The sequence below is a fragment of the Podarcis liolepis genome (assembly GCF_965112155.1).
Source record: "Podarcis liolepis genome assembly, chromosome: 3".
Taxonomy (NCBI): Eukaryota; Metazoa; Chordata; class Lepidosauria; order Squamata; family Lacertidae; genus Podarcis; species Podarcis liolepis.
Window position 1 is genome coordinate 46,993,258 of NC_139557.1, and position 22,586 is coordinate 47,015,843.

Here is a 22,586-nt window from a genome sequence, read left to right on the forward strand (position 1 = left end):
ATTGTGGATGTAGGGGGCATGAGGAGAGGGATAGTAAGTCTTGTGGTAACAGGTGGAAGACTTTGCGCTAGTGGAACAACTTATTTGGATACAACCCATTGTATTTTGCTGCCTCTGGCAATAGTTTAGGGAGGGGAAACGTGTTTGCAAACTCACAGTCATTAGGTACAACTGATATATCCAATCTTGATCGTGTCTTTTTAGCACTGTATGCCCATCAAACTCTTGTTGACTGCCTGAAAACACATGTTCCCTGAACAATTTACATGTATAAGAATATGGCTGGCTTTCAGGTACCCACTGACCCTATAATAGTGATGAAATGCAAACCAATTTATATATATAAAATCATATGAAGGATATGCTTAATCTCTGTGTCACACAAAATGTGCACCATTAATATCCTGCTTGCCTGCGCTGTGAGGGCTTTGGTGAAATTTATGTAGGCCAGAGGTCTTAGGCTGGCTCTCTAATTCTCTGCATGGGCCACAGTTCACCTTCAGAATGCCAGCACAGAACAGCATGTTTCATAAGAAATAAATCTAAGATGACTTGATTTTAATAGGATTATAACATTAGTGGATTAAGAGGATGCAGTGGACATCTTGAAACATGCCTGCACTAAACACATACAAGAACCCTTTCCCTAATCTTCCCTGGAGTTATCATAAGCTTTTGTGAGAGAGAGATTTACCTAAAATATTTGAAACAATAATCACTTAAGCCTTTCCTCTATGTCTGTCACAGATGGAAGGTATAACTGAAAGAAATGGAAAAGAGCAGAAAGGTTAATGAACCTTCAGTGGCAATATAAATTTCTTTTACCTGACTGATGCACCCTACTTTGGGCCAATTCAATGGAACAGGTTATTTATATTATTAATAATAAATAAGCAAAATTATTTGTCATTGCCACAAAAGGTAACACCTCTATGTGCACACATAATTTTTGAAATGAGGCGTTGAAAGAAATCCAGCATCATTTATTCTCAATCCTTCTACTAATTGAAGGTTTGTTCAGTTTCTTCTAAAAATAGACCTGAAGTGATCCGAATATAATCCCCAAGTTCAGATGATACATATATGAAAACATATCTCTCACTTATTGCCCAGTCTCTCGGACATTGATTTAGTTGCTCTTGTGTCATAAACTATTGATTAAATTCTAGGTTTCATCTTGTGTGTAGTGGCATCGCAGTACAGGTTAGAGGGACAGAATCTTCTCTCATTGAACTCAGTTGCAGAATGACTGAAAGGGGCTAGAGTGGTCAAAGGTAAAGCAGAAATGAAGGTCAGAGCAAGAGGGTTGTTGTGGGTGTTTTGGAAGGGCAAGGTGAGAAGAAATGGAGAGTGACAGTATTTCTTCTTAAATTTTCAAATTTAATACACCTCTATATAGTCTGCTCTTCTAGTAGTGTTATTGTTTTAAAAATAAAAAAATAAAAGGCAATACAGCTGTATATGTTGAAAGTATTAAGGCCTATATAATATATATTTCTAAGAGGCCTCAACTCAGGAACTATGGCAGCAAGGCTGAGGTACCGCAACTGCTTCCAAGGGGAGGGAAATGCTGACCTGATCTCACGTACTGTGAACGGTTGGGGAATACAACGCAAAGGAACAGGTGACACAAAGAACCACCAGTGAGGCTCTATAAAGTGGCTGGCTTCTCAAACTAGAACTGCACAAAATTATTTCCCAAAATTTTCACCATATTAGTCGGAGGGGGGAGGGAGTGGTGAGCATTCCACTGAATTTTTCCAACATTTTCTAAGGGGTGGGTTACCAGAGTTTCTTGCTACCCCCCCCTCCCAAGTTATTTCTTTAATTGTCATGGCATGTAGCCACAGCAGGCACTGGGTTGACAGCCTGGCAGCCTGGCAGCCTGCCTGCCTTTTTGTATCCTCCATAATGCTCTAGATGTAGCGCCATTCTAATGTGTGTGAATTTTTGTGCAGGGGCAGGGAGGGAAACAGCTGCTGCTGCTACTACTACTTCAAAAAAACCCCCAGAATATTTACAGAAAATTATGCAAAGTGGTTTTCTTTTTCAGGCGGTTCATTTGGGTATGACAAAAACAGAAATCTGATAAATTTTCTCTGGAAAATGTCTTATGAGAAATTTTGGTTCAGGTTTACCTCAGAGTGAGTAACGTGTTGAGCAGGTACAGGCCAAACTGTGACTGGCTTCTCGTCCCTGGGCTACCAGCCCACATAATATCAAGTGAAATACATGGAAGGGAGAATTACCTCTGCCAACAGCTGAAAGGCAGTTTTTAAATGTCAGCTATACATTTCTGATAAGAACAGGAGCTGCAAAGATCAGTATCAGCTCTTTTCTCTTGAAACATATATATTGTGGTAACATAAAGGGTGGTGAGAAAAGAGTAAACATTTTCACCTTAGGAAATTTGCTGACAATAGATTATGGTGTACAACGTACACGAGTGAGGACTGAGAAAGAACACAAAAACAAAACTAGAAAATTAGCAACATGGGCAGAAAAAAAAATGAAATTCAGCTTGGATAAAATGCAAGCTAGTGCATCTCTGAAATGATAAGCTGAAACACACACAAACAAACAAATGCACACTCTCAGCAGGAAACAAAACCCCAGAAACAAAAGTCGTAATTCTGTTAATAGCGGATGGCCAATTAGACACATCCATTTGTAGCTGGATATGGTGGTGAAGAAAAAAGGCCAATGTAATTTGAGGCTGTATACACAAGAGCATTAAGTTATGAGAATCGAAGAAATAATTGCTTCTTTCTCTCTACACCTGGTTCAGGTGATGACTTCATCAGGAACATTGTCTTTCACTTTTGGCATCTTTTGTTTTTGTATAAACAGGGACAGATTTGAGACAGGTCAGCTACTACAAAAGCAAAAACAAATGCCTTAGAATGAAAAATTCTTCCAGAGAAGCCGATAGCTTTAGGCTGTTGACAAACACTATTGGGTAACATTTCCATATTAATAATCAAAGCACATGAGTAATGTGTTGATGTTAACAGTAGTAATATTAATGGTTGTTATAACAGGAAGGAATAAGTGGCTGCAATTAAGAAAAAGAAACTTGAACCTGACCAAATAACCTTCTAAATATTTATTTATTTATTTATTTATTTAAACATTTATACCCCATTTTTTATATAAAATAAACCCAAAGCACATTACAAAAAATAAACATGTCTGTTTTAAAAGAAATAAACACAATTTACCCCATCTGTTTCTTCCCCCCTCTGCTTCTAATTTTGTTTTTATCTGATCTTGCTATAATTTATTTTTTAAAACTATTTCTCTGCCAATTGATGTGATAAGGATCACCTACCTCATAGGGGTGATGTGAGGACAAAATTGGAAGGGGCATTATATAAAGTATTCTCTTTTTTCAACGCAACAAATCTTGGCTTGCCTCTGCTCTTCATAAATCCAACAATCCAAATAGGACTTTAGTTCTAGTTTCCTACAATGGGGTTAAATTTCCAGGGACTACCCAAATAATGACTCTTTGCTTTAGCTTTCATGGACTCAGATTAATTAGCATAAAATGAATTCATAAGGTCTGCTGAAAGCTGAGGAGCAAGACTCTTTTTCACCCTGACTCCAAACACTTTGGGAACAAGCAGGGGGAAAAAGAAAAAGAAAAATGTTGGCTAAACTTATATTCCATTAAAATCAATGGGCTTTAAAAGAAACAGTTAAGCCCTTAAGTCCCATTGATTTCTAAGTTTGGCACACTTAACTTTCTTGGGATTGTGCAATTCACTTCCAGGAAAGTGACCATAGGAATTTGACCCATAATTTTTGCCCTGTTGATTTGCTACTCTTAAATTTTTTATATGTTTGTAGAAAGTTCTCTCCTTGCATTTATAATTTCAACATATGCCTCCCTTCATCCAAGGATCACAGGGGGGGTTGCAATATAAAAAGACATACCGTAGTAACAAACAAAAACAATAAAAGGCCACAGATTGTTTAATTAGCTAAAGGCCTGAGGGAAGAGGAATGTTTTTGCCCGGTGTCAAAAGATATATCGCGAAGGTACCAGGAAAGCCTCCACAAACGAAGAGTCCCTGCAAAAAATGCCCATTCTCATCTTGCTACCTTCAAGGCCTTAGATGATGATCACAGGGTCCAGGTTGGTTCATATGGGGAGAGGTGGTCCTTGTGGTTTTGCCCTGGATGGATTACCTCCAAGTAGTGATGGGTCATTGTGTGTATTTTTATTACTCTCAGTTTCTGTTCCTTAAGTTCAGTTATCCCATTTCTTCACCCATTTGTGATATATCTTTATTTCTAAAGTCCTTCCCTCATGAAATTTCATCATATTTTTAATGCAAATTTGTCATAAGATACACATTTTTGTATACACATTCGCCTAATATACACATTTTTGCAAAGCACATCTTCCCTAAACTTTATGTTTCCCTAATGTAACACATTTTGTATGTTTTTTGCAGTAATGCATACATGTAGACACACACTTTAGTATATGAATTTCTGTACACATTGACTGGTGGGAGAACCACATTGCAAAATCCATTTCCACCCATGGAAATGTAATGCTGTACAGAGAAAAATTTGGGACCCAGCAAGAGCATCCCATGAGCGGAGCAACTGTAGTTCAAGCCTTTATCTGTAAATATGTATGTTTAGTAATTCTGTTATTGAAAACAGTTTAAACACAAGAATTCAGATTATAATTAGTTCTAAACCAAACCTTCACTGTAAAAATTGTCTTTCACTGTTGCTGTCAGATCATACGATTCAAGGAAATAGAACATGATTTTTTAAAGAAATATGTTATCCATGTTTATTTCTTATCCACCATTTTTAAAACTACTGTGTCAGCAATTCAGTAAACTGGTTTTTGTTCACATTTAAAATATTTCACATCTTCAATAAGAACTGATGCAAGGTAGAGTGGGGGTAGGAATGTGGAGAGGAAGATGTTATCAGATTGTTCAAAATGAACAAATAAGCAAAATGCATCTTTCCACTTCACTGATGCAAATGGATTTTGAGTTTGGCGATATGCTTACAATTATTTGAGTGGCATTTGGTTTATTTGTAGGATCTATGTGAATGAACTCTGCCTGTGTGGATGGGGATTAAAAGTCTTTGTTTCCTTTTGACACTCTATTGAAATTGTCACATTGGGTGACCATAGCTGGAAGAATCTCTACTCAACAGATATGGATATATCAAAAATGACAGCTACATCAGTATTCCAGAAATCTATCCATATTATTTTCTGAAAAGTGCAGGAATAGCAACATTTCTCTTCCTCCTCTAATAATACAAAATTGCTATGTCTATGCAAAATTCAGTGGTTTGGTGTAGCTTTTTTTATAACTGAATTTGCTGAATCTTATGCTTCATTCGCACATAATTTCATGTCCTGGTGTCTCACTTCAAATTGTCAAATTGCACAAATTCAAGAAACGCAAAGCAGGATGTTTAGTCAATCAGTGAAATTCCTTTCCAGATTATAGCTTTAAATATTGTTTTAAAGTGAAACAGGCACCAATATCTACTAAGGCATTTGTCCCAGGTTTTCTCTTTAAACTGATCAAGTGACAAATCCACCAATCTGCTTTTGAGACATAGCAGAGTTTATAGTAATCTGGTGTCTCTGCGGAAGCAGAGAAAGAAAACTCCACACAACACTTCAGTGGTTGTGGAGCTCTTGCACAACCTTGAATTGTGGGCTAAATATGGTAAGACACACCAAACAAATATAAATATACACAAGTATATGTCCAGAATTACTGTAGTTTTAAGTATGCTAGAAAACACTGGGGTCATTTCAAATATTGGAACGTTTTAAATGTGTGAAGAAGGTGAAGGACCCCTGACAGTTAAGTCCAGTCGCAGACAACTCTGGGGTTGCGCGCTCATCTAGCTCTATAGGCTGAGGGAGCCGGCGTTTGTCCGCAGCCAGTTTTTCCGGGTCATGTGGCCAGCATGACTAAGCTGCTTCTGGCAAAACCAGAGCAGTGCATGGAAACGCCGTTTACCTTCCCGCTGGAGCGGTACCTATTTATCTACTTGCACTTTGATGTGCTTTTGAACTGCTAGGTTGGCAGGAGCAGGGACTGAACAATGGGAGCTCATCCCGTCTTGGGGATTCGAACTGCTGACCTTCTGATCAGCAAGCCCAAGGCTCAGCGGTTTAGACCACAGCACCACTCGTGTCCCTTTTTAAATGTGTAGTTGTGAGTATTCAGCAGCAGTGGTTGGTGGGACAGGGCAGTGGCGCTTGCCTGACCTCCCATCACCAGCACATTGTGACATACTGAGAGGGGAGGCAGCAGTGAGGCCAGCATAGTGCAAATGCTCCTGCGGGAATGCCTGGTTGACTCCATCAGTGCTTTTGCAGCACTCTGACTTCAGCACATCCTTCCCCTTCTCTCCTAGTATGCTGCAGGGATGCCAATGATCGGAGGTTAGGTAACCACCACAATACTGTCCCAGTGACTGCTGCTGGTGTTTAGGCTGAAGAGAAAATCATCCAAGTAGTGGTAGTGGTAGGATTTTCCTTCAATGGAAGTTGTTAAGCAATATGTGAGGGATGATAAAGTTATATCCCGCAGTGTGGATCCTACATTGCATAAGGGGTTGGGCTGAATGATGTTGTAAGCTGCCTTCCTGCTCTATGATTCTAAATGAAAATAATTGATGGACTTCAGAGGCAAATATATATTTTCTTTTAAAATTGTTATCCAAGATATTTAGAGGGTAAGAAAACCCCAATGTAAATATTGTTATAGATTGGGGGTGCGGATTCTCCCTAAACCCTAGGAATGAAGAAATGCTAGGATTGTGGTTAATTGGGATATGGATTAAAACATAAACTGTAGAGTTCTGCCAGACAGGGGATTCCTGGACTGGCTTATGCAAACAAATCTGGCCAGCTATGGCTAACAAGAACAATAGAGGGTCATTAACAATACAAGAGAACTTCCTTCTAGCCCACAGGTGTGAACTAGGGATTAGGTAGGTTGGCAGGGGGAACTGCTGTGGGGGAGGGCAAGGGGTTTCTGAGAAGAAGGAGGAGGAAGAGGGGAGAGATCCATCTTGGAGAGGGAGGCAGAAGTTGCCTGTGCTCCTGCCTCTTGAACTGAGCATGCCATAAGATCTTGACTCCCTCCATGCAGACTGAAGGTGTAAATAGGTGAATAAACCATATTTCTTAAAGCACGTCAGTCTCTACTGTGTCTTCTAATGTCCAAAGGAACATAGAACCTGTGTGTGTGCCTGGGAGCCCATGAACTCTTGCCACCACTCAGCAGAGAGAGGGGCAAGCACCCGACTTTTGTAACAATATAAATGATAGGTTTTCCCTCCTATGTTTTTAGTTCTTATTTAATCTATAAGATGCCTTGAGCCCTTGTTAGAGAAAGTGGTAGGGTATAAGTTATCATAAGCATCACCATCATCAAATATTTCATTTTTCTTGAAAGGGGGTAATATTTGGCATGTGATCATTTTTAGTTTCAGTGAAAGATTTTACACTGACAACAGCTGGATACTGAACACCGTGTTAATCCAAAATATTTCTATTCAGCTAACGTTGCAGACTGGCTCTGCTTGCTAGGCAGATTAAGAGTGCATTCACAGTGTTTTTCTCTCTGTTATTAAGTATAGGGGAGATACAATCTGCAAAGTGTCTTGCAGCAATTCTCTACCATAATTGAAATAATGAATTTTACTATAAGGAACCATCCAGTACCATTTCATGGAATTACTGTAAATCCCTCAGCATGAGGTGTGGATTTGAAAACTGCAAACTTTTAAAATTAGCCTCTGTTTCTGATTAGATTCTGTTATCAAGAGACTAGGGCTGCAATCCTATCCTCACTTACCTGGAGTAAGTCCCATTGAACTCAGTAGGACTTACTTCTGAGAATATATGTTTCAGATTGTGCTATAATGCCTGATTACATGTGTCTCTTTTTCTCTTTGGAAGGCATGAAACCCCACACATTTGTGACATTGTCCAGAGAATGGTCTGTGGGCAAATGAGACAGATGACCTGCCAGAGTGAAAGCCAGAACAATCTCTAAGCCACGCTGGAGCTACTTCATTGGAGTAGCAGGAAACAAAGATAGCAAAATAATTAATATTTAATATGCTACAGATATTTCATCACAAAGTGTTGTTTTATCCTGGGAACCTATGGCCAATCATGGCTTTATAGTGCATGTAACAGAATATTGTTAGATTCCAATTCCCATCAGCTGCATCTGGAGGCTACCATGTTGGCTCCCATAAAATGTACAGTAGGGCATGATAGTTGGTCAAAAGACCATGGTGAGAAAGAACACAGGTGGAGCCATTTTGGAGAGCAACACTATTTATTTGTGTGTGTAGATATAGGAAAGTCAAGAAAGGGAGGTGGAACATAATGAGGTATAATATTGTTACATGCTACATGGTATCTGCAGGACCAGAGGTACCATGCCTATAAATATCAGGCACCTGACTGGCTACTGTGTAAGACAGGATGCTGCATTGATAGACATTTGGTTGAATTCAGTAGGGTTCTTCTTGAATATTTGTGGGCACACCACTGCTCTTCAGATCTTCATGCAATTAGTGCAAAGGTTTGAAGGTTGTCGTTGTTGCTATTGTTGTTGTTTAAAGTGTATTCAACTAAAGGAACTTAGAAACATCTCCACGATCGAAACCCTATTGTATCAGACTTTCTAAATGCAGGGCCGTCTTACCCATAGGCACTAGGGGTGCAGGGCACCTGGACGCTGGGCTCTCAGGGGTGCCAGGTCGAGAGTCCAGGGCCAAGATATGGAGTCCGGGGACTGGAAAGAGCCGACAGCCGTTGCCGAGCGGAGTAGAGGCCATTGGAGCATCGCAGCTCTTCTGCTGTGGGCGAGCGAGGTGCCGAGACAGCTGGCTGGCTCCACCCTCCTGTACACCTGGGATTGGTTGGCCGTCGAGAAGCCCGCCCAGCGCACACTGCCCAGCTTTGCTCAGTCACTGCCACCACCTCAGGCTCAACTGTTGTTGCTCTGGGCTCTGCTTGCCCCCCCCCCCCGAGCCTGGCCCCGGCCTTGCTCTGTTGCTGCCGCTGCCTTGGGCTCCTCTGTTGCTGCTGAGTCAGCTGGCCAGGCCAGCTCTGCCATGCGCGCCTCGCTGGCCTTCCCTTAAAAAAGTCAACAACTTTGGGGTCTCCCCCCTAACAAAATGTCAACAATCCTGGCGGGGGCTGCCGGGCAGATCCTTGCAATCCGGCGCTGCATATGCTTAAGATGGCCCTGTCTAAATGTGTTTAATAAAACACATTTTAAAGACCCCTTTGTGCTAATCTTGCAAAATCCAAAGCATAGCTGGTGTGCCAGGGGATATTGAGTTCAGGACTTGCAGGTGCCTCCCTACCACATACCCCAACCCATCACACACCCCAGCAAGCCCCTGAACCTAGATATTATCTTTTACATCAAAGCGGTTACAGAAAAACAAGCTATGGGCTAAATACAGTTCAAGTCCCAGCAATTTCAGTGGGTGAGTTATGCTTTCAAAGTCAGCGGGACTTCCAAGTTCTTAACTCTGCCTGGGTCATATTCTTAACAGAATGGGATAGCGACTGAACTGTGTTTAGAATGCTCTGTACTATAACATTAGAGGTTATAACTTTTAAAATGCTACTGTTAGAATAGCACTTTATTGATAAAATTGAAAAGTGGATCAATAGCACAATATGAAATTAAAATACAGAGATGAGAAATAAGCATCAAAAAAGTAGAGAACAGAGTGAAATGGGGTTTTTTAATGAATATTTTAAATTAACAGAACAGTATGGAGTTTGAGGTTGGGTGGAGAGGAAGGGTATTATTTATGTCATAGCTTAGAAAGCTAGTATAAAAATAACAAGAATAGAAAAAAGGAACCCAGAGCTCTTTTTAAACTGAGCATCCCAAATTACATTTAGTTTGAGTTCCTTGACTGAGCTTGTTCTAAGTAATTTGCAATTGAATACATTGTGTGTTGAGGTTAGGTTGTTTTTTGGTTTTTTTAAGTAATAGCATCAAAAGCTTGTAATTCCACCAAACTGGTAATTAATTGAATTACCACATTTTTCAGAGCAGGGAGACAAGTGTTGAACATGTTTATGTGCTTAAGTGTATGTAATTTTTAAAATACCTGTTGTCCAGCACTGATGTTAAATTCAGAGAGAGAGAGAGAGAGAGAGAGAGAGAGAGAGAGAGAATGAGAATGATGTTGAGATAAAACCTATGCCCCTCTTTGATCACGTTACTTTCAGTTTTTGTTACACACTTGTAACAAATGAACATGCTAGATCCATCATGATTTTATTTTAAAATTGCATCTGTTATGTGTTTTTTAAAAATGCAAATTCCAAAATGAAATCTGAACGGTTTGAACTTGACCATGCAAGAGTTCTTCTCCAGAAATGCATGCAATATAATTTTCAGGCCACAATCCACTAAACATTTTTCCTTGAAATACTCCTGGAAAGGGATCCTCAATGAAACATTCTTCCTTTTTCCTCCTCCTCCCCTCCCCTCCCCTGTTTTGTGTGGATGCATGGTACATCATTCAGCCATAAATTACAATGGAATCCAACGTCTGTTTCAAATTCCTCCCTTCCTTAGATTCTTGCCCTGCAAAGACTGATTGCCCCTTTGGTGGCAGCAGCAGTTGCAGCCCGATGCAGCCACAGGGGACCCAGGGTGGTGGTCGTGATGTTCCTTTCCCACACGACTGGCTAGTTTCACTATTGGCCTTGGCTGGCTGTGGGTTTGCCAGGCCTCAAATTCACCACTGATTAATATATTGCATTAATGTGATTTTGTGAAATTGTGGTGTTTACTGGAACCTCAATAAAACAATAGTCAGATATTTTAATCAGTATCACAGGAACGCTGTGGCAGAGCCCTCCCACTGATATTTCAATAAGAGTATAGTCATGTTTTTGTTCTTCAATTGCATTTAAGGCACTCTTATACCACTTTAATAGTAATGGGTTTCCCCAAAGAACTGTAGTTTGTTAAGGATGCTAGGAATTGTGGCTTTCTGAGGGGGCTCTTTTAACAACTCTCAGCACTCTTAACAAACTGCAGTTCCTGTGATTCTTCCAGAGAAGCCCTGCCTGTTAAATTGCCATAGTAGTACTTCAAATGTGTCCTGTAGATGTGACCTGATAGTAATATACTTCTGTGATGGCCTGATCCTTGTACATATCAGCTGAGACTAAAGACAGTCTCTTGTAGAAGAGCTTTTATGCAAAACCTCTGAGCACATTTACTTGGATTTATGTACCACTGATTTGAACAAAGCTTGTTTCCAAGTTTGTTAGCATGTTCTCTGACCCCAATGTATAGAAGAAATAATTTGCCGTAATTTATTTTTAAAGCTGATCCTTATTATCATATCTCTGAGTATTTATAACAGCTATAAGAGAGCTGCTCTGCTGCTTAAATAAAAACTTCCCACTGCTTTGGCAGAATCACTTTTCATCTAAAATTTACAATTGCAGCACTTATCCCAGCAAGAAATCCATTTTGCTAAAAATAATAGAAAGGGCTATCTTGTATACTAACAGTACGTACTGGTTCATTTGAAGCAAACAAATTTGAATTCTTTCCATCACAACCTTTGGTTAATTACAGTCACCTCTACTTTATTTATAGCTCATTATTATACAGAAAGAAAACCATAATAAATATATGCATTCTATGATTATCTGCCAGGCTGCAATATTTTGGTTTTGACTAAGCGAAAAGTAATACTTCTTGAAATTTCTTATTCACTAGGCAGATGTAGTATAGAGTCTTTTTGAACTGCATCTTATCAGCCTGAAAGGTAGGTCACTGCATATTAGAATGCTTCCTTGTCATCATCGTCATCATCATCTGTATACAGAAAACTGATATAGCAAGAAGAATGACTTCATGTACACATCTTCATGTGAAGATGTTCAATGTTCCACATTCAGTCTAAAGTGCAGCAAAGGAACAGTTGTACCATATGCAATTTCTGCCCATTAAAATTGTGCTGAATATAGAGATCATGTTCCCCCAATGGCATGGTAGACACTGAAAAGCTGTGTTCCCATTATTTTGTTCTACATCACTGAGCCATTTCTGAAACTCTGAATCATGTGGTTGCCATGCTGATCCATGTTTATGCCTCTTCAAGCACTGCACTTTATCAGTCGCTGATGCTGGCTTGGAAAGAAATAAGAAAATGAGAATGAGCCTGTGTGATTCAGAGTGTCATAGGCTGCTTGGATGACGGAGGGGACTTGTTAGCTTTGGCACTGAGGATGACATAAGATCCAGTAAAGCTCACTGAAGTCACAGTGAGATTCAAGACCAAAGCTTTCTTGCCAAGGTGGCAAATTTTGATAGGAAAATAAGTGTGTGTGTGTGTGTGTGTGTGTGTGTGTGGCATATGCAGTCTCAAGACTTTAAAACCAATTCCCAAATAAACCATATTAGCCAAACATTGACAATAGACATACAAACATAAGAAGAGATCTTCTGGATCAGACCCAAAGACTGATCTAGTCCAGCTTCCTGTTGCCCACAGTAGACAACCAGTTGTCTATGGAAGGACTACAAGTTGGACATGAGGACACAGTTGTTCCCAAGCAACTGGTGTTCAGAGAAATGATGCCTCTGTTCCTGATGGTGTTTAGCACAGAGACATCATGACTACTAGTCACTGATAGAGTTCCTTTTTCAAGCCATTCAAGTCAGTCGCTGTTACTACTTCTTGTAGTAGGAACTTCCATATATTTAACTATTGTGAGCTTTTAACTGAACTTAAGACTCAAACGTGAAAGAGGAAGTACACTCCTGAGTATGGTACAATTCAAAGGAACAGTATACACCATGGGATTGGGTGGGGGCACGTTCGCACCAAAGCAGAAGTGCTCAGTGACTTGTGAGAGAACCTTTAGCACTTTAGGCCATGAACGTTTTGATCAGAAGTGTCCTCTAACACTGAAGTAGCCCCACTGAGAGCACTGTTAAAGCTGCAGTGTCCTTGCTGCTGTCCTATTTTAACTCTTCAGATAATTTCCCCACAGAGAGTTGTTGACTTCATTCATACAAAACGTCCCCTGTTTTCAAAGTTCATGAGTCTCACATAAGCCACCTCACATAAGCCACCACTGAGTCATGATGAACTTTGAAGAAAATTTAAAATGAAGGACGTTTGTTGCACTAAGTTGTGGCTGGTGCTCATTGGGACTAGTGGGGCAGAAGTAAGGGAGACCAACAGTAGGCAGAGGTAGAACCAGATTGGCACAGAACCACCCAATTGGTTGTAAATGAAAAGGTAAACTGAGGTTGCTTCAGTAGAGAGCCTCTATGGACCAGCCTCCAATGGTCGCACTATATGGAATTATCTCTCAAACATTAACCTAGAAAGCTTCAAAGTACTGTGAATCACTGTGGATAGTCTTGGTAAATTCAATTCTTTTAATGATTCTAATCAGTCACTCCTGCTGCTTCTTTCAGTACAGCTGTGTATATATGTCTAGCTTGTGTACAAACTTGTTAACAGGATAAATCCCTTGTTTTAATAAGATTTAATGATTTTCATGACAAATAGCAAGTGCGATAAGGTTTTGGGTTGTGTTTTTTTCTGTGAAAGATCCATGGCATTCATCAAAATAAACAATACACCATTATTGATCTGCTTGACTATAAACAAATGAATACTGAGAAAATGTCAGCAGGGATATATTCACCTACACAAAGTAGCAATTTATTTCAGCAGTGATCTTCTCTGTTCATAGACATCTTTTAAAATCATTAGAGATTATTGGACTTTTGTTTGGAGGGAGGAGAGCTGTCTAGTGCGGGCGTTCATAATATATTAGGGCAATACTGCACTGCTGTCCTCAATTAAGAAAAAGGCTATCACTGACCTGTTGTATTTAGTACTTCACATATAAACAACTGTCAACTACCAAAAACAATCTGGCTGTTGTTTTTTTCATTGGGCTGGACTGAAATGGCTACACCACTTTTGTGGTTCTTCTTCATAGGCTGGGAGAGGCTGCTGGTGGGTTTGGATTGCATTGCTTACTGTCACCCCTGTGTCATCTCTACTGTTTGGGGCCACCATTTATTTACCACAAAATGCTTTGGAATGAGGCTTTCAAGGATAAGGATTGAGTGCTTGGGGTCAGAGCTTGTGGGCTTTTGCTGAGGAGCATCAGTTGAAAGGTGGAAAGATCAGCTTTTACTGAAGAGAGCAGTGTGTTTAGGTAGATAGACAGATGGATAATAGATTTGCAGTCCCAAATATTTCTAACCAGTACAGTTAGCTGTAGCTATTCAATTGATTAGTGGTTCTAAATCAAATCAACATTTTAACTATGGGGAAAATAAGTTTTCTTTAAACAGATTCAAAGCATACTTAGGAAACTTTTCCAGGCTAAACATTTTGCATACAATGAATCTTGCACAGTTTGGTTCTAATACCACCCTTTCTTGAAATATTTTTGATGTGCAGTGCCCTAAAAATGAACTCATCATTTCATTATCTTGCCTTTTCAACAAATAATCCACTTCACAAAGGCTTATTTAATTCAAATTAAGTAACAAGCATACATATATACATATATCCTAAATTGTACAGTGCCGCTCTTGTCATTTCTATTTAAAGAATATAAAGCAAAGGATTTGCAAGACTAATGCCAAGTGTTTCTTAGTTCTGAGTTATTGAACCTTAGCAAAGGGTGGGGGATATGGGATAATGCACTCAATACTTTTTCTTTCTTTTTTCTTTACTCTTCTAATGCTTTTGAAAAGATACTATTTTTGGCAATAGTATGATATACAGCTTTTTGGGGAAAATGTGTGCTTCCCTTCCTCCTTCACAGTTGGATCTAAACAGAAAGCAGAAATGTAAATCTCCATTAATCTCCAAGCTTTTAATAAGTGATTATGACACTAGAACAAAGCAAAGCCAATTTACTTAGTGAAACTTTGCAGCATAATCATGTGGCTACAACATGTCCATGTAGCATTATTTTGGGGATCCTCAAGCTGTCGACTCTTGAGAGAAGACTTTGCTACTTAATAAAGTGGTACCTCGGGTTAAGTACTTAATTCGTTCCGGAGGTCTGTTCTTAACCTGAAACTGTTCTTAACCTGAAGCACCACTTTAGCTAATGGGGCCTCCCGCTGTCGCCATGCCACTGCAGCACGATTTCTGTTCTCATCCTGAAGCAAAGTTCTTAACCTGAAGCACTATTTCTGGGTTAGCGAAGTCTGTAACCTGAAGCGTATGTAACCTGAGGTACCACTATATAAGCATTCAGAGGGAGTTTGCAGTGTAGCCACCTCCATGTATGCAAAGAGTATGCAATGCCTGTCCCCCCCCTTTAATCTTCTTACTATTATGGGTATGTCCTCAAAACAAAAGGAAATATTAGGGTATGTATTTAATCTGGTGTTGTTGTTGTTTAGTCGTTTAGTCGTGTCCGACTCTTCGTGACCCCATGGACCAGAGCACACCAGGCACTTCTGTCTTCCACTGCCTCCTGCAGTGTCAAACTCATGCTGGTAGCTTCGAGAACAATATCCAACCATCTCGTCCTCTGTCGTCCCCTTCTCCTTGTGCCCTTCATCTTCCCCAACATCAGGGCCTTTTCCAGGGAGTCTTCTCTTCTCATGAGGTGGCCAAAGTATTGGAGCCTCAGCTTCACGATCTGTCCTTCCAGTGAGCACTCAGGGCTGATTTCCTTCAGAACGGAGAGGTTTGATCTTCTTGCAGTCCATGGGACTCTCAAGAGTCTCCTCCAGCACCATAATTCAAAAGCATCGATTCTTTGGTGATCAGCCTTCTTTATGGTCCAGCTCTCACTTCCATTTCTATCAAATAAAATGCTATCACTTTCAGTTGCTTTGGGCCCAAGGGAGGGGTTCTGGGCAATAAGCTGCAGTTCCCATTGTTGAAGAGACCTGCAGCTTTCACAAGGGCTGAAGTGTGTTTGGTGAAGTGTGACATGCTTTCACTGATCATGTGGAAAAAGTCTTAGTAAATATTTAATAAGAAGTTCTGAAATGTGAGATTTATTGCTTTTCTGTGATCCTTCCCCTCACCAAACTATCAAGATGTATATGATAATTTTATTAAAATATTAAAATTAAAATGCCTGCTGGTTTGAAATTTTAACAAATCATGAATTCTCATTTGGGACATTATTTAATGAAAATTTTAGTATACAGCATGCTTTGGTTTAGAAATTCAGCTCACATTTTTTATGATCAAGTGCTTCATGTCTAATCCACTATGCAGATTACTCCCTCTCCCTCTTTATCATGACTGCTTTTGATTTTTTTTCAGTTATGAAGAAATATAAAAAGGTAAAGGGACCCCTGACCATTAGGTCCAGTCGTGGCCGACTCTGGGGTTGTGGCGCTCATCTCGCTTTACTGGCCGAGGGAAGATGGAGCAGGCTTGTTTTCTCCTGCTCTGGAGGGTAGGACTCAATCCAATACATTCAAGTTACAAGAAAGGAGATTACAACTAAACATCAGGAAGACCTTTCTGACAGAGAACTGCTTGACAGTAGAAGGTTGTGGATTCTACTTCACTGGAGAGTTTAAAGCAGAGGTTGGATGGTCATCTGTCATGGATGCTTTAGTTGGGATTCCTGCATTGCAGGGGGTTGGACTAGATGAAGCTTGATGTCCCATCCAACTCTACAATTGCATGATTTTCTGTTGCTTTTTTTAGACACTGGGGTGGTCTGCCTTGCCTTCAAAGTTGCTTCCTGAACTTGATATTTTGAAACATCTGTCTCTCGTCCTCCTGCCGTCTAATCTTGCTAGGTTTGGGGGAGAAGGGGAAATGGCATTTAGGTCAATCTCCATAAGTGGAAGGAAGGAGTAGGCAGGGATGCCATATCACACAGAGCAAGAAGCTTGTTCAAAGCTGATTGGGGGGGGGGATGCTTTAATTAATTTAGTTTGACTCCTGTTGCTCCGAGTCTTTGTAAAATGAATTTAAAAACTACAAACAGCAGCAAATCTCATGGGGACTCTCAGAGGTACTGAAAATGATTTTGGTTTAATATCAGTTGATCATCTTAATCTATAAAACAAATGGCTATTAAAAACTGTGAAGTCTGTATATGGCAGTTTTACTAAAAATGATAGAATCAATAGTACATATGATAGCATTGATTGTACATTGTGCTGTGCAAATATTAAACTCAATAATCCAAGGGCAATTCATTTCTTATGTCTTTGGGACCTGTTTGCTTATTAATATATATAATGCATCAATAATGCTGCTTAGTCGAAGCCAAAACACTGTTCTGACTAAATACGAGCATTCTTCTCTCTTGCTGCAGTAAGGAAAGATGGTGCAGACATTGTTCCACAAATTAGGCTTAGTAATTTATTGTAGGCTCTCTAAAGATCAAATGCTGATACCAGCAAGTGCATATCAGTTGCCTGGTCTTGGCCAACACCAGTCATCATGAGATTAGGCACTGATAGGAATTGATACTGGGAAGTGCCCACTGGCCATTCTCTTGGAAAGATCAGAGTAACTCTCCAGCTTGGCTTGTGCAGAGCAAATGAACCACAGTTCCCTGTGATATCACAAGGGGCTTTGGTCTGATCTGTCAGTTCACATTCCCAATCTCCTTCAGTTCCCCTTACATTTATTTATTTGCCATTATGGCTCCCTTTAAGGGCAAATAACAACAACTTAAGACAGCTTGCAAAGTAGAAACACAACACAATCAACATAAACAGCATAATAATGAAAACCAGTTAAATTAAAAACACTCCTCCAGCCCAAAGATAGCTCAGAGGTTCCTAGGTTAAGCTGCCTAGGTCCTCAAAAAGCTATCAATGGCATTCTCTTTTGGGACACCTACAGAACAACTAAAAAATTAAGCTATGTAGACCACTGGCACTTTCTACATAGACACATGCAGGAAAGCCACAGCGCAACAATTAAGGGATAAACTACATAACGGAATAATAGGCACAGTTGGCCCTCTCTTCATCTTGTTGCAGGTGACAGTTTCTACACATTATGTGTTAGATTCTCTCACCAAAACTAATGGTTTCTGGAGACAGCATTGGCAGCACAGAGTGGCCTGATCCTGTCTTTGAAAGAAAACAGAATGAATACAGTCCTCATTCTCCCAACAGGAGATCAAGGCTGATGGTGTGGGAATTACCTTACAGGATGTTGCCTTATAATGAGTCAGACCCATCTAGCTCATTAGTGGCAGAGGATCGCCAGGATTTCAGAGTGGAGTCTCTTCCACCCCTATGTGGAGATGCTGAGGATTGAACCTGAGACTTCTGTGGGCAATGTGGATGCTCTACCACTGAGCTATGGATCTATCCATGGTTGCTTCACCACCTCATTTACACCTTGAGTTTCTAATGGAACCCATCCAAGATTTCTCCTGCTTCCAGTCATTATCAGATTTTAACTTCTACAAATAAAAATTAAGACTGGGACTCAAATCTTCCTGGAATGAACAATGAGCCTTTCTTCAGTTTATTGATGTGTAGTGTGGGGAAGTTGCATATGTGTTATGGATATAATTGCCCTCTGCAGATTTTCAAATGTACTTTCTCATTACTAATTCCCATTTTCCGGGATTGGCATTGAAAATTATTAGTGAGGCTGGCCCTTTGTGAGCTCTAGTTCAGATTAACTTTCTGAGCTTCTGGATATATCGGTAGAGCCACTGAGTGGAAAGGGAGAAGAGGTTTTCAGGTTGCTTTCACCCCACCCCCTTAATTTGAAAAATCATTGCCATCTACTGAAAGTTTGATACTGTTTCATTATTATTTTTAAGCAAAGAGATATGACATTTATTTGACAATTTATTTATTTGACAACACTCAAACTGGCCATTCTCAGCCCATGGTGAAAGTGAATCATTTGCCCAGACTCTATCCTCTTACCACAAAATTTGTGTCAAACCTCATCTGTGAGCGCAATCATACTTTTAATTTAATTTTTTCTTATCAGCGGCTTCTCTCCCTTGAGTTGTTCGGATTGGCCTTCTGCCTAGGCAACACCAGCTTCAAAGGCTCCATCCAAAAGAGATGCAGCAGCTCTGCCTCAGGCTGAAGCTGCTGGTTTCGGCTGACACTGGAGATTTGGGAGAGGACGGTCCTATGGCCTCGACTGTCAGCACAGATACTTGATTAAAATCTATTAATTTTTTAAATGGCACACGCATAGGCAGATTTATCCAGATTTATATTGAGACCCAATATGGAGATTGTCTGAGTTATTTTCACCTCTTTTCAAGTCATTTTCTTTTGTTGTACATATGGTATACACACAGGAATAAATCAGGTTTTAGCTTGTTGAAACAAATAGGGAGTTAGCTGATCTGTGAGAGACAGACATATCAGTGTTCACCGGTGTATATGACTTTATTTGGCGTTCACATTGCATTAAAGTTTGGAATAAGTTGCAGGTGCCTTTAACTGGTGCTGTGATGAATTTTCAGGATGTTTGATTTTCAGTCTGAAAGTTGCTGGCCAGGAATGTTCCACTGATAGACAAGGCATTCCTTGAGAGGAATCATCATGTTTCTTGATGAACAATGGTGGCTCTTCATTATCAGAGGAACATCAGAAGTGGTCTTCTGCAAAGTCAGACCTTTAGTCCATGTACTGATGACTGTGGCTCTCCAGAGTTTCAGACAGTTGTTTTTTCCCCAAGGTGTACCTGGGGACACCAGGGATTGAGCCCAAAACCTTTCACATACAGATCAAGTGCTCTTCCACTGAGCTACTGCTGTTTACCATCTTGTTTAGAGTTTTGATAATGCTACCCAGTGGCTTTGGGGTTATTGAGTTTCCTCATTTTTAGCACACACAGTACTCCATGTTCTCCAGAAGTAGTGTCAGTACACCATTGTAACGGGTGTGATAGAAATGTACAGTGTAAAATATAAGCCCATTGCACTAAGTATCCTTGGGGTGAAATTCTAATTTCCACCACCACTGTGCTCTGACACTCATGGTGACTATGGCAGAAGGTGGTGGAGGCAGGAAAACTGGACCTGAATCAGAATTGATGCTGTTGCTTCATGGCTATGAGACCAGCTTGGGAACCAGAAAATCCTCGGCCAGCTCAGCCCTTCTCCCTCTCCACCCTCAGAACACCCTGTTTTGGGGCTTTTGGACAGCAGACCTCCTTCTGCATATTCAGTAGGTGGAAGGGGGGAAGCATGACTGGTGGGAGACTGGCTGGCACACATCGATCACTTAACCTACACACCTAAAAGAAGATTTGTACAGGGGAACTTTACTATGGCCTTTTTTAATGTCAGAATGAATGTAAATTAAAATAGAAAGCTCAAATATTTCTTTGTCATAGTCCTTCATATTTATCACTCAACCTGATATACTTCACTGGAGACAAAGTAGCCTTTTACTGGTGAAATAAAAATAGAAAATTGTACAGAAAGTGCATTTAAAAGCAAGACGATACCATTCTTTATAAATTATGCATAATGCTGTTGTCTGTTTTAAACTCCTTGGGAAAAAATAAGTATTTTTGACTTCAATTCAACTTGAACACAACTAACTTTACATGCCAGTTGGGAATAAAGCTATTTTATTTTCCATTCAGGCACCAGACAGGGTGGAGGAATGCAAGCACAATTCAACAATTGCTTTGCGTTACCTTAGCCTGAGAGAAAATGGCTGCTGAAGTTCAGAACAAGCTTTTGGGATTGGAGGGAGGCAACTGGTAAACCATTTAAGAGGAGCAACTCAATTTCTTTTTTAATATTCAAGTTCTCTCTGCGTGTCTCCATGTGGTCACATCCACACAATATGTTTAAAGGGTTCTTAGACCACTTTTATCATTCACAGATAATCCTGGGAACTCATGTGTGCTTATGAAGCCACTATATGTGTATGAGAACTGGGTCAGGCCATGCATAAAAAGGATGCTAGCAATTAATTCTGAAATGTACTGATCAGTAAAGTGCCTAATTAAATGGGTTTGAATCTGGTGAGCCCAACTTTTATTTCCTTTGATTGTAACATAAATAAATGTTCCATGTAACAACAAAGTCGTGTAGCTCTATTATTGAAATTCAAGAATTAAAATTAACACAGTATAACAATGAATAAAGATCTGCTTATATGAAATAATAGCCTGCTCCTTAACTAGCTGTAAATTCTGGCCCTTACTTCAATTCCAACACTTGTGAATCATATAACCTAGGAAAGATGATAGCCAATAAAATCTTCTGCTTCTCACTCTAGCAACTTTCATAGATTTTCAAGGTTAAAAAAGCATTAGTGATATCATCAAACTTAATGTCACTACAGATCACAAGCTTTTCCTCCAGTTACATCAAATTAACAATGGGGGGCTGTGTTTCTAAAGGAGTTCTTTCTTGAAGCTGTACAGGATTGTGGAAATTGTCTTTTTTTGTTCCGAGTCATTCACAAATTAATTCGATACATTCCAACTAACTACAATAAAGACCAAACTTTTCAGAGGTTTCCAAGAGTCTTTTCAAGCCAAATCTCCTAAACATCAGTCTCTTGAGATCTCTGTTTGGGAGATTCACAGAGACCCAATCTATACCATTATCTTAGCTTACCTTCACTCCAAACATAATGGTGACTTTGTGCTAGGGCAGGTGTGAGGGAACCTTTGTCCTTCCATGTTGTTGCTGAGCTACAACTACTGTCAGGCCCAGCAGACATGGTCAATGGACAGGGATAGTGGAAGTTGCTATTCAGCTACAACTGGAGGGCCGAAGGTCCCCTGTACCTGCACTAGGGAGAAGCGCTTATGTCTGTGCAAGGCAGGGAAAACAATTTTCTTTTTTTTTTCTTTTTTTGCATTTTAAAATTTTATTGGTTTCCAACCAATTATACATTTCATCCATGTTACAACATTCTTATCCATTTTTGACTTCCTTCAACGTTACTGACAATCATTCGTAGTTATCCTTTCTTACACATTTCATTCTTACATATTGCCATTTTTCCTCCCTTCTTTCATTATTTCTAATAGACAATACTTATTGAATCTTTACAGTGCCTCTTTAAAACCCACTAGCGTTGTATTTACATCACAGTTATTTTCCAGATAACCCACAAATTTCTCCCAGTCTTGAATAAACTTTTGGTCTTTGGTATATCTAATTTTCCCTGTTAACCTGTCAAGTTCTACATATTCTATCAGTTTTTCTCTCCACTCTTCCACAGTTGGGATTTCCTCCTGCTTCCATCTCTGGGCTAACACAATTCTAGCAGCCGTTACCGCATACTGGAAAAGTTTGTGATCTTTCCTTTCAATATCCTTTCTTACCATACCCAATAGGAAGATTTCTGGTTTTTTAACGAAGGTGTATCTCAGCATCTTTTTCATTTCGTTGTAAATCTCCTCCCAAAAACTTTTAATTTTTTTGCATTCCCACCATTGATGATAGAATGTCCCTTCTTTCTGTCTACACTTCCAACATTTATTATCTACCTTGTACATCTTTGCCAGCTTCACTGGTGTCATATACCACCTGTAAAGCATCTTCATCGTGTTTTCTTTCAGTAGGG